This window comes from Sorex araneus, chromosome 8 (assembly GCF_027595985.1).
Source record: "Sorex araneus isolate mSorAra2 chromosome 8, mSorAra2.pri, whole genome shotgun sequence".
Classification (NCBI taxonomy): domain Eukaryota; kingdom Metazoa; phylum Chordata; class Mammalia; order Eulipotyphla; family Soricidae; genus Sorex; species Sorex araneus.
The window spans coordinates 28795887-28813983 of record NC_073309.1 but is presented as its reverse complement, the minus strand read 5'-3'; the positions used below and the strand labels follow the sequence as shown (position 1 = coordinate 28813983).

The following is an 18097-nucleotide window of genomic DNA, read 5'->3' as shown; positions in this document are numbered from 1 at the left end:
AGACCTGGGCTACAGTGAAGAAGGAAAAACATTCCACTCTGGCTCTCAGTGACCCCTAAAAGGAACCCCCCATGGAGTCATTTAGGATAGTAATTTGAGTATAAACTCAAGCATGTGTTCCTAGCCTCCCCTCTATAAACTCGGGAGCCTCATGATGATCGGCACCAAATTGCTTGAAAATGTGACCCAGAACCCTTCCAGATGAAGGCCGAGCTCAGAGAAATAAAAAGTTAAGGGCATGTTGCTATGGTATTAAAATCAAGGGAGTATGCACGAACCTCAAACTGTGCACAGAAAATACGTTCATTCTGTATGCCTGCCCGTGAAAAGCTAAGCCAGCAAAAGTCATTAAAATGTCAGACAGGGAGCTGGGTGGGAAGAATGCGTGTTTAAAAGTAAACATGTATCCCTGTAATATCGTGTTCCATGAAGAGCAAAAGATGACGGAGAGAAGGGAAAAAGAGACGAAAAGGGGATCAAGAAAAAGTCAGGGAGATTATAACCTCCCAGGTTCATCCTCCCTCTGTCTTTGCAGTTGGAGGACAGAACGTTATCTGTTCGTGTAAGTTAAATTCCGATGGGCATCCTTGATTTCTTCCTTCCATCAGTTTCTTGGATCTGATCAACAATATGTCCCGACTTATTGCTAAAATAATAGAAGGAAACAGCTGAAGTTGCCAATATGGTAGATCCTTTGACCTATAAAAAAATCGTAGCTCTAGGGGCTGGAGTGATAGCACAGCGGGTAGGGCATTTGCCTTGCATGCGGCCGACCCAGGTTCAAATCCCAGCATCCCATATGGTCCTATGAGCACCGCCAGGGGTAATTCCTGAGTGCAGAGCCAGGAGTAACCCCTGTGCATCACCAGGTGTGACCCAAAAAGAAAAAAAAAATACAAAAATGGCAGCTCTATACTAAATTTCACATTAGCACTATAGTACTGTAGCACTGTCCTCCCATTGCTCATGGATTTGCTCGAGCAGACACCAGTAACATCTCCATTGTGAGACTTGTTACTGTTTTTGGCATGTCAAATATGCCACGGGGAGCTTGCCAGGTTCTGCTGTTTGGGTGAGATACTCTCAGTAGCTTGCTGGGCTCTCCTGGAGGGACAAATTTCACATTAGCTCCTTTTTTTTTTTTCTATTAACATTGCCAGCATCTTGGTTCAAGCCTCCATAATACTTAGACTATGCCGTAGTTTTCAATTGATCTCTGTGTTCCCAATCCATTAGTTTAAAGAGAAAAAAGAAAGTAGACCACCTTAGGATTCTGATTAAAATATATTAGGGTTAATTCTGATTTAAAAGACTGCTAGGCTGCAAACTACAAAACTGGAAGAAATTTAAAACAGTAAATGGAGAGATACCCCATATTCATGGGTCAAAAATTTCAGTATTCTGTTAAAGTTGATTTATAGATATATAGAAATGATTTAATACAAACCCAATCAAAACTATAGCAAGTTTTTAATTTGTGGTAGTTGACAAACTGATTGGATTTTAATCGAATTTTTCTCTTTGTTTGGTTTTTGAACCAGTTGGTTGTGCTCAGGGTTTATTCCTGGCTCTATGTTCCGAGATCACTCCTGGTGGCTTCAGGGGACCATACGTGGTGCTGGGAATTGAACCTTGATCAGCTGTGTGCAAGGCAAGCATCCAACCTGCTATATACTATCGCTCTGGCTTGATTTTATTTTAAAAAGTATTATGCTGTTTTATTTGTTTATTACAATGCTGCTAATGTTGGCTTCATGCATAAATCATGACACCTCACCCATCATCAGAGTATCTGGTTCCCCAGCCCCCAAGGTCCCCCTCTTCATAGCCCTCACCCCACCTGCTGCAAGCTCAGTTCTGTGAACAAACTCTCCTGTTGCTTTTGGCCCTTTGTTACCACCTTACTGTGTATCTTAATCCTACATATGAAAGAGATCATTCTGCAGCTATTCCTTTCTGTCTGACTGACTTCAGTTAGCATGATACCGTCTAATTTCATCCATGTCACAGCAAATTGCATAATTTTGTCCTTTTTAAGAGCGAGCTGCATAATATTCTGTTGTGTATATATACCAAAACTTGACAAGCTGATTTTAAACTCATATGGAAATGTAACGATAGCACAGCGGGTAGGGTGTTTGCCTTGCACACGCCGACCTGGGTTCGATTTCTCTATCCCTCTTGGAGAGCCTGGCAAACTAGTTTTCCACCTGCACAGCAGAGCCTGGCAAGCTACCCATGGTGTATTTGATGGTGTATCGGATATGCCAAAAACAGTAACAAGTCTCACAATGGAGACGTTACTGGTGCCCCCTCGAGCAAATCGAAGAACAATGGGACAACAGTGCTACAGAGCATGGAAATATAAAGGACCTAGGACAAACTTTAACAACTTTATAAAGAACGAAATAGTAGAGTTGATATTACTTGACTTCAAGACCCCTTAAAAAGATGCAACAATCAAGATAGTGTAGTTTTAGATAGAGCAAAGGACGGAATAGAAAAAAAAAGAGGTCAGAAAAAGACTAACATAAATAGCAACTCATTTTTGACAAAAATTATTTATTTATTTGTTTGTTTGTTTGTTGATTTGGGAGTTACACCTGGCATTACTCGGGGTTTACTCTTGGTTCTGAATTCAGAGATCACTCCTGGCAGGGTGTAGAGGACCATGTGGGGTGCCAGGGATTGAACTCAGGTTGGCTTTATGCAAGCCAAGCACCCTACCTGTCATACTATCTCTTGGGCCCCACAAAAGTCATTTCAGAGAGAAAGGAGTCTTTTTTTACAAGTGGTGTGGAACAGTCATATGCAAATAAGTAAACTCTGGTGTGTAGTTCAACATTAAATAAGCAAAAGTTAAAACAAATTGTAGGCATCCATACAACATTTTATGGGATAAAAATATCTAAAAAGTATGATAAAAGTCTTATTATCATAGGCTAATCAAACATTCTTAGATATGACACCAGAAACATGATCTGTAAAATAAATTGTATTTCATCAAGATAAAAATGTTCTGCTTTTTGAAAGATATTCCTAAGAGAATTAAAAGGTAAGCCATACACTAAGTGTAAGTGTTGGAAATTGTATATCTGATAAAGAGCTATCCTCCAGACTGTGTCATCTATACAAATTCACAAACATTCATGCACATACAGCCATGCATGCATATATTCTTAAAGCCAAGGAGACAAAAAATATATATATTCCACACTATTAGGCATTCGGAAAGTGTGAATTAAAATCCCAGTGAGTTATTACTACTCTTTGATCAAAATGGCTAAAATTGAAAAGTTAAATATATGAAATGTTAGTAGGATGCAGAGAAATTAGATGCTCACTCACTGTTGGTAGGAGCAGAAAACTAGTATAAATACTTTCAATAATGATTTGGCAGTCTCTCTGAAAACTAAACAGGAGGCCTGGGGTGATAGTACAGTGGGTAGGGCATTTGCCTTACAACCTGCCAACCTGGGTTGGATCTCTGGCTCTCATATCATCCCCTGAGCATGGGCAGGAGTAATTACTGAGCACAGAGCCAGGAGTAACCCCTGAGCATCACTGGGGTTATGTTTTAAAAACAAATTAAAGAACTGAACAGATACTCCTACTTTTGCACAGTGATCTCATTTCTACCTATTTGCCCAAGAGAAATAAAAGCTTGTGTCCATTCAAATACTTGCACTCTCTTTTTGCAGTTATTTAACACAGATAGATACAACTAAATGTCCATCAACAGATGAATAGATGAAAAAAGAGTGACATCTCTCTGCAATGGAGCAACACTCACTGAGAAGCAAGAATGGTTACTGATGCAGACTACATTGTAGATGGGCCTGAAATACACATGCTGAGTTAAAGAAGAGAGAAGGAATATAGACCATCTGATTTCATTTCTGTGACGTTATACAAAGAACAAGTCAATCTATTGTGAGAGAAAGCAGACCAGTGATTTTCCGGGAATGGTTAGGTCAAGGTGTGAGTGGGAAGAAGTGTGAAGGGTCTCCAAGAGCCAGTCAGAGGAGACTTGGGCTCAAAAAAGGATCATTATGATCATTATTCTGACGGAGGTGATGTTCTCATAGGTGTGGCATACATGTGGCAAAGTCAGCTGATCACTTCAAGTATACAGTTTTATCAACAGTCTGCTTTATCAATTGTACGCTTTGTCAGCATATGGATTATTCTAATCGATTATAACTCGATGAAACAATTTTAAAATACTTTAATGGTCTGTAGGATAACATAGCCTCAGGTAGTTTAGGTTTATTGGGTTACTCCCGTTATGGTGCTCCCATTCCTCTGTGCTTATTTGTAGCTTCTTTCTTAGTGTTCTGTTGACTTATAAATATTGTTTTTCTCTTCTCCTTGAGTCCTTTGCATAATTTATTCAGAGCCATGTCCTTTTTGTATGGACATAGGAAGACTTAGCAAATGCCATGCTTTTGTAACCTGGAAGTCATTTGACTCTACATGATATTTTCCTCCTGGGCATCTGTTCTCTCGACCTAAGCCTCAGCTGTCCTTACTTCCTAGCACCCCCAAAAGCAGGGTCCCGATGAGGGACAAGACGGACCCAGGGCAAGCGGTGAGTTGTGTGCTACCCTGGCATCGAGATGGGCCTGGCCAAAGTGCCTAATGCTTAACCATAAGTTAAGAGCTTGATCATGGACAAAAGTTGTCATGATCCAAACAGTGATAACTAGATTTGGACCCTGCTAGGGTGAGGAATGATTAATCTGGCCTGAGTGCTGTGGTCTGAGTCTGTGGCAAGATGTTGCCAGGAGAGCTGCCTTGCAAACCTCAATGTATCTCTTGCTTTGTCCATACAACAATAACTAGTATTAAGATGTTATTAAGTGTTTGGACTAAGGAAAGAAGAAGGGCTTTGGAATGCCCTTAGGTAGTGTTCCCTTTGAACCTGGCTGCCCTCAGGAAGGGCTTTCTTATGTTGATTTTGCTACCTGGCTGGGTGTAGCCTAGAGGGCAAGGTGGGAGAGGCAAGTAGGGAGAGAGACAGAGAGATAGGGGATCCAGAGAGGCTTCAGTAGATCCAGAGAGAGGACGGAGCTGGGAGTGCGGGAGAGGAGAAAGATGGAAGGTTGAATAAACGGTAACTAATCAGCAACCAGCTTGGTCCTCATTCCTTCCGTCGCCTGCCCTTGACCGACAGCCATACACAGCGATTCCAGAGCACCGAATGTGGGCGGGGAGACAGAGCCGCCCGGAGAGCCCACAAGTGCTCACGCCCCTCGGCATGCCTTAGTTTTTACAATGGTCCACGGAGGAAACAATTTTCTGTGAAAAAAAAAAAATTCTTCCTGTGCCTTCCTAACTTCCCTCTGATTTGGAGATTTTTATCCTGAGATGTCTTACCAAGACCAAGTCTCAGGCAACCAGGCTGCCTTTCTAGGTAGTCCCCTCCCAGGCTGTGATGGTTCTCAGGAAACACTGGTTCACAAGAACTTTCTGCTGAGTGGGATATGGGCAAAATAGCAAAACAGGAAGCACAAAAGATTCTCATTCCCCAGGGGAGACATTAAAAAAAAAAAGTCTACCCACAAACTTGCTATGTAAACTCATGGGAATTTGGGAAACAGTCAAAAGCCTACAGGAATCCAACACAGACCCATCCAGAGATTTGGGTGGGAGTAGGGATATGGCTCATTGGTAGAGCACTCGCTTCGCCTGTGTGAGGCCTTGGGGTTCATGTCCAGCACCACATGGTGCACTGTGGTAGATACGGCCTATACAACCCTCTCACGACTCCTCTGCCTCCCTCCATCCTCCTCCCCACCAACACACACACACACACACACACACACACACACACACACACACACAAATGTAGGGAGCCTTTTTACCTTACTGATCTTATCCTATCGCCATTTGTTTATCACTAGCTAATGCCCATGCCACACCTAGCAAAGGTTGCCACTCCTAATCTTACGGATCTTATCCTATCACCATTTGTTTATCACTAGCTAAGCCCATGCCACACACTGCATTTTTTTTTTTGTTTTTGTTTTTGGGTCACACCCGGCGATGCACAGGGGTTACTCCTGGCTCTTCACTCAGGAATTACCCCTGGCGGTGCTCAGGGGACCATATGGGATGCTGGGATTAGAATTCCGGTTGGCCGCATGCAAGGCAAACGCCCTACCCCGCTGTGCTATCGCTCCAGCCCCACACCCTGCACTTCTACTGGGGGTCCCAGCATGCATACTATGCCACCTCCTCCCAGCAGGGAGGTATAAATACTGTAACTGCCATAGAATAAATGCCTTTCCTCCCTCCTCCGGGCTCTGCATCTGTTCATTCGGCTGCGTCCCCTTCTCAGCCCCACGAAGGGTTCTCCCTGCTGAATAGAACGAGACCTCCACATCGACTTCCACACACACAAAAAAGGAAAACATGGTAGGAACATGTGTGGCCCTTGTGCTTGCTCCATGCACCTTTGCTCAGGTCAGTATGGTCTTGGTATTGAAGAGGCAGTAGCTCCCTTTGAATGGCAAGGGCAGAGCAGTGCCAACCTGTGAAGCTCATTGTACCTCATACAGATCCAGGGGGTGGGGAGAACGGGGAGGCAGACAATATCCCTGAGAAGGTTGCAGAGACTTATATCACAATTGACTGGGACAAATGATTATGGGAAGCACATCTGAGAGTCTATCTAAGGCCTGAGGTAAGGCTGGATTGGATCCTGGGATATTAAACCATGAAAGGCTGCATATGGGGGAATCAAAAGTGGTGCATTGGGCCAAGCAACAAGGTCCCCCGTGAGGAACTAACAGCAAGGCATGGGGGGAGCTGGTTTCAGCCTCGAACCCAGGAAACCTGTGTCCAACAGGACCCAAGAGACCTTCTTCGTTGTGGTAAAATACACACAGCACTAAGAATTCTAGGAGTTTTGACGCAAAGTTCTGGGGCATTAAGTATATCCATAATGTTGTGCAACTATTTCCACTACAGTCTCCAGAACTTTTTTATGACTTCCTGCTAAACCCTGTCCCCACCAACTTTGAATCCTCTTTCTTCTCCCTCTGAAGCTCTTTGTAGTCATTCTTTTATTTTCTCTCTCCACAAATATGATTACTCTGGTCCTCCATAGAGTGAAATCACACTTATCATCCATCCTTCTGTGTCAGTGTTATGTCCCTCAGCATAATGTTTTGACAGGTCTTCTATATCGTGACATGGATTAGAGTTTCCAGTTTCACTGGGGATGGAAACACCTAGTGATGCTTCGGGTTTACTTACTTCTTGCTCTGCACTCAGGAATCACTCAAGGCACTCAGGGTCTGTATGGGGTGCCCGGGATTGAACTTGGGTCTATTATGTGCAAGGCAACTGCCTTACCCACTACATTATCTCTACAGTCCCACCCGATTTTTATGCTTACATTTTTTTAGGCAAAAGAAATTTAATTATTTTTTCTTTTGCTTTTGACCTACACCCAGTGATGCTCATGGGTTTCCCCTGACTCTACACTTGGGAATAATTCCTGGAGGTGCTCAGGGGACCATGTGGGATGTCTGGGATCAAATTCTGATTGCCTACATGCAAGGCAAGTGCTCTCTCCACTGCACCCTCTTTGGTCCCCAAAAGATATAATTTTTAAAAAGAAAGGCTTTCTTTTTATTTTTATGAGTTGGATTTGGGGTTTGGATCACAGTCAGTGATGCTCAGGGTTTAACGCTCAGCTCTGTGCTCTACGCAATGCGTGGAGGACCATATACAGTGCCAAGGATCAAACCAGGGTTGACCATGTGAAAGGTCAGTTGCCTTAACCCCTGTGCTGTTTCTCTGGTTCCAAAGGTTTAATTTTTTAGGTGGAACCATTTGGGGGTATGGTGGATCACAGCTGGTGGTGTTCAGGGTTTACACCTGGCTCTGTGATCAGGGGTGACTCCTGGTGATGCTTCAGGGACCATGTGCAGTGCTGGAGATTAAACCCAGGTTGGCCACGTATAAACAAGAACCCTACCCTTGTGCTGTCTCCCTGGTCTAATTTAAGCAAAGCCATTTCAACAGGTATATAGTACATAATAGTGTACGACATATAGTATGTAGCAATACTTCATTGTGGGTTTAATTTATTTTAAAAATTTTACTTATTTATTTTTGTTTCTTGGGCCACATTTGGTGGTTGTCTAGGGCTACTCCTGGTTCTGTGCATAGGGTTCACCCCAGGTGATGCTCTGTGAATCAAGTGTGGTTCCAGGGATATAACTGGGATTGCACACATGCCAGAAAATGGTTTGTTTCTATGCTGTCTCTCTAGTTTCTCATTGTAACTTTACTAAAAATGATTCCAGAAGGCTAGATAAAATATACTGTGTGTGTATTTCAGAGAGCTTCTTGATTATCAGTATCCTTAACTCCTTTGGGATAGGGAAGCTAGAAGAGCTAGAATGTAAACTCTTTGAACTTAGAGGTCATGCTTATCTCGTTCACCAACTACCCCCCACCTCCAGCCCCTGCAAAGAGGAGGCACTTTATACGCTGAGAGAGAATGCAAAGTTTCTTGATCGCCTGTGAGCTTTCTAGCAAAGGTCCACTTCAATATCAGTGCGTTTCCCCATTTCCTGGAAGTGAGGCACGGGTGGAAGAGAGCTCTCGGATAGCATTCAACTCCATCCTGGGGGGCCACATGAGGTGAGCCCGATGGATCCTGATTTAGTTTCATTCAGTTACAGATGTCACTGCAATAGATGGGTCATTTCATTCCTATGACTAAGGCAGAAGGCCCACAGGACAGGAACTGGATCATTGGGTCTAGGATCACCACAGAATTGCAGAGAACTTTGCCCTCCTCTCTTCTACTGGCAGAAGGTCCCTTCTCCCTCATCTTCTTTTCCTGCTCTCTCTTGTGTAGACTCCCTTTTCAAAGGTGCAGGGGAGGGAGGCCAACAGTGCCTCCCCTGTTGTAGAACCTAAGGGAACCTGGTCCCCACGCACCCGACAGCCATTCTTCCTGGCCTCCAGGCCATGCCCCAGTTCCCTGTAGCCAGCAGTGCTCGGTACGGAACCAACTCTGAGAGACTCCCCCAAAGTCCTGTTTACACTGTCACGCTGTGCAAATTGGAGAGTGTGTTTCCAGGAACATCTGGGAGGACCAGCTGGACACGTGTTTCCCTTCTCATTAATTTAGGCTCCTAATTAATCGTGCAAAGCCCAAACCAAATAAGCAGGAAACCGGACTGAAAATAATCATTAAGCCCCCCAAACATGCACATATTTTAATGAAAACTTGGCCCAGGTGATGGGGTCTCTCTTGGCTCAGGGCTATGGGTCTAGATGGGAGTTCCGCAGCGAGAAATGCATGGGGAAGAGACAGATGTGTACCCAAAGATGAGCAGTGCTGAGTCCTAAAGTAATTGGTAGGCCAGAGATCCTTTTCCTCATAAGACCTAAGGAATGGGTCCAGCATGTTACAAGCTTTGGATTTAGATGGCCGGAGACCAAGTCCTCCCAACAGCACTAGCTCTTCTCTCTGGATTCCAAGTTTCTCATCTGTAACACAGGATGAGTCATATTATCTGTCTTACAGGTGAGGATTAGGTGGGATTTGCAGTTAAAAGTGCTTAACCCTGGACCAGGTACTTCGTAAATGGGATGAGAGGCAACGACTTTTGATCTGTTTCATTGATCTGGTTACTATCATTATAATCCTTTTAATTTTATTTGTATTTTGCTTTGTTTGGGGGCCACACCTGGGGATACTCAGAGCTTAGCCTGGTTTTAGGCTCAGAGATCACTACAAGGGGGCCATATGGGCTACCAGGGATAGAACCCGTGTTGGCCATGTACAAGCTCCCTGCCCACTGGGCTTTCTAAGGTCCCAAATAATGCCCTTCCCCCCTTCACTTAATCACCATAGTTTACAAAGTTGTTCATGATATATTTGTTACAGGCATTAAACATTCCAACACCAGACCCACCACCAGTGTGACCTTCCTTCCACTGTTGTCCCTGTTTTCCTAACCGCTGCCCGCTTAGCAGGTACAAAATAATTTCTTTTATATTGCTTGTTATAACTAAATGGCTAAATAATTCTTCATTATTGTTCTGATTACCAGACTGTTATTATTTGTATTCATAGTCTCCTATGATGATAATGAAGATGAGTCACAGAAAAAGAAAACTGGGCTTGGGTGCAGTACAGGAGGGCCTCACTTCTGCGTGTGAGGCCCTGCATTTGATTCCCAGCACTGGAATAAAGGAAAAACACTTTCTAACTCAAGGTTTAACTTTTCTGGGGAGCGGGGGTGGTGGTGGTGGTGACTGGGGCTTTGGACCTTATCCAGTGGTGCCCAGAGACTTACTCCTCATTCTGCTCAGGGCTTGGTCTCTCCTGCCGTACTCAACCGTAAGTCCTATCCTATCTCAGTCCCCTAGCCCAAGATTTATCAGCACGGTTTACAATGGGCTGTCAGAAAGGAATGGAGAGGTGGGAAAAGGAGAGGAAAGGGCAGAGAGAGGAAGGAAAAGAAAGGGATGAGAGCAAGAGAAAGGGAAGGGGAGGGGAAGGAAGGGAAGGGAAGGGAAGGGAAGGGAAGGGAAGGGAAGGGAAGGGAAGGGAAGGGAAGGGAGGGAAGAGAAAGAGAGGGGAGAGGAGGGAAGGGAAGGGAAGGAAAGGAGAAGGGAGAGGAAGGGAGAGAATGGAAGGGAGGGCAGGGGTGAGGTGGGGAGGAAAGAGAAAGGAGGAGAGGGGAAGGGAGGAGAGAGGTGAGGAGGGCAGGGAAGGGGGCAAGAGTCAGGGTGGGCAACTCATGCATATAAAAGCCAACGTTCTACCTCTCATTGGTCTGGCCAATGGTCAGACATCAGACCAGACCCATCTTCTGGTCCTCCTGAGATGGTGACCCTCCAAAGCATGATGGCACCTAGAAACAAGGTTCTTGCTGCATGCATGGGGGGTGATGGCCACGGGTCAGCACAGAGCAGGGGGCTTGTTAGGAGTGGTGGCTCTGCCTGCCTGGGAAAACACTGCTGTAATCATACCAAATCAAGGTTAAGAAGACATACCAAGACAGTTCCAGGGCGTGTAGAACATCAAGCAACCATGCACAGGGCAAGCTTTGGTGCATGGACAGCCCAGGGCTGCTCTTCACTGGGCCGCCTGCGAGAAGAGGTTTGGTCTTCTGCCCGTCTTTCTTTCCCTTCGTGCCCAAGAGAAGAGACTGGCAAAGGAGTTCAGAGCTGTGACCAAGAGCAGCTGTGGGCAGAGCTCTGCTCCTATCACTCTGAGGGTTCAAACTGTGCCCCTAGGCCTCCCTGAGCTCAAAGCAGCAGGGGCATGACCTGCCTGCCATTGAGTGCCCTGCCTTGCTTCCCCTCCGGGCCCTCTCCCAGCTCTCAAGGCTCCTTCCTGCTTCTGGCGGTCCATGAGTCCCTCTAGGTCCCCTGGAGAAAGTGCTTATGAATCTGTGTCAGTCTTTCCCCGTTCTGCTGACCCTTGCTTGGACAAGGGAGATTCCTCCCTTAGGGCTCATGGCACTTCCTTCAGGCAGTTGGTCTTGATTTCTCTTCTTACATCTTCCGACAGTCTTCTTCAGACTGGCAGCCTCCACCTCTTACTGCCTCTGCCAGCTCCATGCTCTGCTTGAGAGACGCCAGCAGGAAACAGGATGCTGAGGACTGCGGGCATCCTCATTCCATGGCAGGGACAGTGGTGCCCTTTGTGCCTGCCTGGCAGAGCCCATTTGTGGCATGAATGTTGGCAGCTCTAGTTCTGCCTGGAGTGAGCTACTCCTTCCCCGCAACCCCGGTGCACCTCCTCTGACTTTGGGCCTAAGCCTCACCACTCCTGCCTCCTTTCCTCTGCCTCTGGGGTCACACTCCATCATTTTCCTGGGTGTTTCCATGGATTCCCCCCACTCCCACCCCCACCCCTCCTGACCAGGGTCCTTGAGTCACACATTCCACAAGCTTTTGGGTCCTTCCCAGCTTCTGTCAGGGACGGAGAGGACCCCTTCCTCGCACCTTCAGTGACGGAGACCACCTCACTTCCTTGCCAGGACTCAGAGGCTAGAAAAGACAACCCCTCTCTGCTGGTAAATGCAACCCTGAGGAAAGGGATAAATATTTGCTGATCCCATACATCATAAGGAAATCATGTCCAAAGTGTACAGAGGACTCATACAACTCAATAAGAAGAAAGAATTTGACTACCGATTGGCCAAGAAACTGGATAGACATTAAGGAAGAAATGTATAAATCTTTCCCCTCCCTTCCTTTCCAGTAATTGTTTTGTTGGCCAGGGGTTGCATTTACTTGGCTGTGGGGCTCATTCACATTTCATGTAGGGTGCCAGAGAGGAGGTCACACATTTGGTGGTGCTGCTGGACACCCCAATAGCAATGCCACAGAACTGTACTCAAGCAGGGTCCTGGGGATCCAACTTGCAGCTTTCTGCTTGCAAGGCTTGACACCACGGCGCTATCCTCAGGCCTCTAAGCTGAAGCTTTTCGACATGTCAATGAAGATATATAGACCACCATGGAAAACGCCCAACATCACGGATTAGCAAAATGTAGATCCAACTTCGAATGGGAAAGCCCTTCATAACTAGAAGGGTCAAACATGAGAGGCTGTGAGTGTTGGGAACTACGTGGAGAAAAGGGGCCTTTTGTGCATTATTGATAAGATGGAGTATTGGAGCAGTCACTGTGGAAAGTTGGTCCCTTAAAAACTTAAAAACACAACAAGCAACCCAGAAATCTGGCTATTTATTTGAAGGGAGAAAAAACACTAACTTGAAAAGGTATAGGTACCCCTACACTCATTGTTGAATGATTTACAATATCTAACACATGGGCAATGTCTAGAAATAAAAATCATCATCATCATCATTATCATCGTCATCATTATCATCATCCTGTTGATTGTTGAATTTCTCGAGCAGTCTCAGTAACGTCCTAGCCCTGAGATTTTAGAAGCCTCTCTTTACTTGTCCTTCCCAATGGTGCCACATTGGAGGCTTTATCAGGGTCAGGGGAATGAGACCCATCATTGTTTCTGGTTTTCGCATATGAATACACCATGGGGAGTTTTTGAGGCTCTCCCATGTGAGCAGCAGGAAACTCTGAGAAATAAAAATAATTAATAGAATTATTTCTCCCTTTAGGAGAACCTGGCAACCTACGGAGAGTTTCCTGCCTGCATGGGAGAGCCTCGCAAACTCCCCATGGCGTATTCATATGCCAAAACCAGTAACAGTGATGGGTCTCATTCCCCTGACCCTGAAGGAGCCTCCAATGCGGCACCATTGGAAAGGACAAGTAAGGAGAGGCTTCTAGAATCTCAGGGCTAGGACAAATGGAGACGTTACTGAGACTGCTCGAGAAATTTGACAATCAAATGGGTGTTGATAATGATGATGAAATATGTATATATACACACATGACAAACAATGGGATATCTATCTGGTGAAAAAGAATAAATTATTTTGTAACAACATGGATGGATTTTGAGAACATTATGCTAAGTGATATAAGTCAGACTCATAAGACACATATTGGGCCAGAGTAACAGTACAGGGAGTACTGCCTTGCACCCGGTCAACCCAAGTTTAATCGCTGACACCATATCTGATCCTTTGAGCCCCACCAGGAATGATGCCTGAGCACCTCCGGTGTGGCCCCAAACAAACAAAGACAAATAGTCTATGATCCAACTTAAATGTGGAATCTGAACAACCCTTCTCCCCTAAAAATCCAACCCTAGGTGTAGATACAGAAAAAAAAATTGGTGGTTGACAGAGTAGGGGCTCAGAGTGGGCAACATGCAGAAGGGGTCAATAACTGTAAACTTCTAGTTATGGAATAAGTAACTCTAGGGGATGCTATGCCCGATGTACAGACTAGAGCCAGCACTGCTGGATGTATGAGGTCAACTAGAAGGGACATACGGTGGTGGCAGAGGGTCTTTGGCACTTAACCAGTGGCAGAGGTGCAGTGTTTTTTGTGTGCTGAAGGCATTAATATTAACACTATGGTTACTTGTTTACCTCAATTATAGTAAAGTAACAAATACATTTAAAAGTGGTTGAGTGAGATGTATGTTTTTTGGGAGTGGGCAGGGAATATACCTGGTAATCAGGGCCTTTTTCTAACTTGGTGCTCAGGGATTCATATGTAGTGCTGGGGATCCAAATCATGATTAGCATCAACACAGCCACAGGCAAGGAAAATGCCTTATCTCCTGGCCTATCTTTTTGGCCCCATGGCAGGCTGATGCCAGATCAGATTTAACTGCTATATTATTAGTGCTGGGCTGGAGCGATAGCACAGTGGGTAGGGCATTTGCCTTGCACGTGGTGGACCTAGGTTTGATTCCTCCATCCCTCTTGGAGAGCCTGGCAAGCTACCGAGAGTATCTCACCCTCATGGCAGAGCCTGGCAAGCTACCCATGGCATATTTGATATGCCAAAAACAGTAACAAGTCTCACAATGGAGACGTTACTGGTGCCCGCTCGAGCTCAAATCAATGAGCAATGGGATGACAGTGATACAGTGATGCAGTGTCAATAGATCTTAAAAAAATTTCTCAGCACATGAAAAATTTGTAGGGGTGGAGACATAGTTCAAAGGTCTGAGCACATGCTATACATGTAGGAGGTCCAGGTTCAATCCCCCAGCACCAATTCTCGGAACATTGCCAGAAACAACCCCACATCACCAAGCTGGGAGTAGCCTCTGAACACTTCCAGGTGTAGACCCCCGCCCCAACCTCCACCCAATTATAACTGTGAGTAACATGTATGAGCTAAGTTATCACAGGGATCTTCCTCACAGTATGTGCTTTCATCAAATCATCGTGCTTTGCACTTATATCTAACACAGAGCTATATCTCAATAAAACTGGGAGGAAAAAGAGATGCTATGTCAGAACACAAAGTTTGGGCTTGGGTTCAAGCATTCTATAGATAAAACCTAGAAGAAATTTTTATTCTTTTTTTTTGTTATTTTTTGGGTTTTTTTTTTGGGTTTTACCCAGAGATGCTCAGGAGTTACTCCTGGCTCTGCACTCAGGAATTACTTCTGGCGGTGCTTGGGGGAACCTATGGGATGCTGGGAATCAAACCTAGGCTAAAGACCCAGCTTCTTCCTTCTGGGTATAAGGTAGACTTCAGTAGCACCTGAGGCTTCAACTTCATCATTCATGTTTAAGAGGGAATCTCTGGCTTTAGTGGCTTGAGGTCTATGACCTGTTTTTTAACCAATCACTGCAGGGAGGGAAGTTACAGGTAACTGAGGTTCAAGAGTGTCACTCTTGAAAGTGGGGATGAAATTGGCTTATTTATTTATTTTTCACATTTAAAAAATTTTTTTCACAAAAATTTATTACATTCAATATTCCAACACCAATTCCACTGCCGTTATACCTTCCCACCACCATTATTTAGAATTTTCCCACCACCACCAGCCTGCCCCCAAAGTATGTCCTAAATAATTCATTTTGTATGACTTGTTATGAATAATCTGCTAAAAATGATTCAAGATTGTTTCCTTAGAGGAAAGTGTGTGAAGATTATAGTATCTTATCCTGGAATCATTAAGCTCTTATATAAGATATTATTAACACGTTATAGGTTGAGCCTTTATTATATAATACATTATATATTATGTTTTTTATTAGGATGAGATTAGTTTTCTTCTACTTTACACTCCATCAAATATAGTGTGTTACTCTTGGAACGTCAGTGATGTAGAGTCTGAGATGTGGCCGTGCACTCCAGAAATTCTAGAATTTTAAATAGGGTGATAGAGTTGGAGTTAAATTTTTAACTGGATGGTGACTCTGGGGTCTGGAGGCATCTCTGCAGCTTGTGGCTCTCTCCTGAGATTTCTTTGTGAGTCTCTGGATCACGGTAATTAATGAGCGTATATGGCCCAGAGGCAGTTTGTGAGTGTGACTGCCTGGCTCCCCCAAGAAGAGGGAGATGGGGGGGGGGAGGTCACTCATTCCTGACTCTGTAAGAGCCCGGAGATTTCCGTGACAAAACCTGCTTACCTGAGTTTTTCAGCAAATTCATGATCATGAATGAGGCTCCTCCCAAGGAAATTGGCTTCTTTTAATGACGCGGATTTATAAGTTGGGAAGGGGCAGGGGGCGAAATATGCCAGTGAGACCACCGCAGATCACACACCAAGGGTCTGAGCGTGACCTCTGCTGGTGCTGATCTGGGGCCGCTCCCCAGCATGAGACAAAACTAACTAGAATTTCGGGGACAGAATAGGCACACTGGGGACTCTGAATTCTGCCTGGAGCCACACTGTGTTCTCAGGAGAGGTTTGTTTGGTGGCTGGCACGCACTGCCCTCTGCCAGCACTCGGGCAGGTAGAGGGGTGGTTTGAGAACAGAAGCCTGCACGTGACTCCGGAATGCATTAGGTCGGAACAGAGCGGGGCTCCCAGAGCCAAGAGCTGGCGCCCCATTCAGCCACTCCTGTGGCCAATTCCCCATTGTCTCCGTGGCAGGCGTGGCAGCATGAGTGTCTCTCACATTACATTTCCTTATAATCTGGACATTAATCCAAGCTCAGCAAGTGTAATGCTAACCCACACAATGGCCCCCGAACAAACCTCAGGCCTTCCTGTTGTCACAGGTTACAGTGCACAATCCCATGTAAGAGCTTGTTTACTTATAGGCAATACACAGGTTTTACTTGGTTCAATGTACTGTGTTACAACAACCTAGCAATTTGCATGTTCTTCCTGATTATCTGGCAATTAAACCCAGTAAGTACAAACATACTGTAATTATCGTGTAACCGACCATCTGGACGGAGAGATGGAAATAACTATGTATTTACGCTATAGCTGTATGATAATTATGACGTAATGGAAGGATCAGCCATGAACGAGAAGAAACCTTTGCAAGAGGCACGATGAAGCTTTTGCATGGTTCTACCATTAATTCTTGCATTGATTTTTTTTCTTCTATAGCCAGTCAGATATGTAAGGCAAGTTGGCTGATGAATCCCACCCAGACGGAAACAGGGAAGAAGCAGAAAGTTGCTTACACATCATTGGATACCCCCAAGCATGTGCTGATTTGAATTGTTTCCAAATCTGCTTTGGACTCATCTGTATCTGTTAGAAAACGGTAATATATTTGAGTTGGCTTAGTATATTTTATTGTATAGGTTCTTAAGCATATGAGTTAAATTGGTGTTTGAGCCCCAGAAAAAATTTTAATATATTGGTATTTAGTATTGTAGAGGTCTAAAATGCATTGATTTTTCAGATAGAGCCACAAATAATATCCTCTCCAGTGACTGAGCTAAACATTTTGGAATTCAGCCAACTTATTTCTGTCAAACTTAGGGTGCTATCAGTGTTCAGGGGTCATTTTACAAACAATTAAGGAGAAGACATGCAAATAAATGAATATGATATAATGTTTTCTTAAAATTAGAATTCTTAAATCTATTCAAAAACTCTGTATACTTTGGGGACAAATACATTGATAATCTAAAACTATCATTACTTTAAAGTTTCTCTCTTTTAGTTTGCTCTTGGTCTCTGAGTTTTAACATCTGTGTTCTCCATGCAACCTTGTCCTCCGTGCCTTTCTCTGCATTGGTGATTCAGCATTTCCTGAAAGAGTACTTGGCTATTGGTTCTGGATTTTTCTTCCCAGGAAATTATATCCCTCCAAATTATGCAGTATTATTTGTGGCTTAAACATTTGTGATAATTAAACATTTTGTTATTCATACTGAGTAAGATTTTGAAAGTTTTTCTAACTGCAAGTATTCATCTGAGTGTTGTGAAAATATTAGAAATATAGTAAAGTAAAATAGTCTTTAAAAATTCACTGCGAAGATTCTTTCAATATGAATCAGGCAACAAAATCTTGATTAAGGCATATTATCACAAGTTAATGGAGCATTACAAAATATATGCAGTTATAAATTAAACATTTTTTTGATTAATCTTTATAATTTCACTTGATATCATTCTTTGAGGTTTTTTTCATATTGTTAGTCATAATAAATAACATTCAAATTTTTGTAGACATGAAAAAACACTCATCTGACTAAGCTCCTATCCCCTGATGACTGAGAATTAATTTCTTTCT

General features: G+C 44.1%; 1 long non-coding RNA gene across 1 annotated transcript in view; it reads left to right on the top strand.

Annotated features, from left to right (window-relative positions):
- The window catches only part of LOC129406765 (uncharacterized), a 39970-nt gene extending 22219 nt beyond the window's left edge, over window positions 1-17751 (top strand). The window contains exon 3 of the long non-coding RNA XR_008631222.1: window positions 16960-17751. This is a non-coding gene — a long non-coding RNA (uncharacterized LOC129406765). The remainder of the gene's footprint in view (window positions 1-16959) is intronic.
- Window positions 17752-18097: the final 346 nt, after the last annotated feature.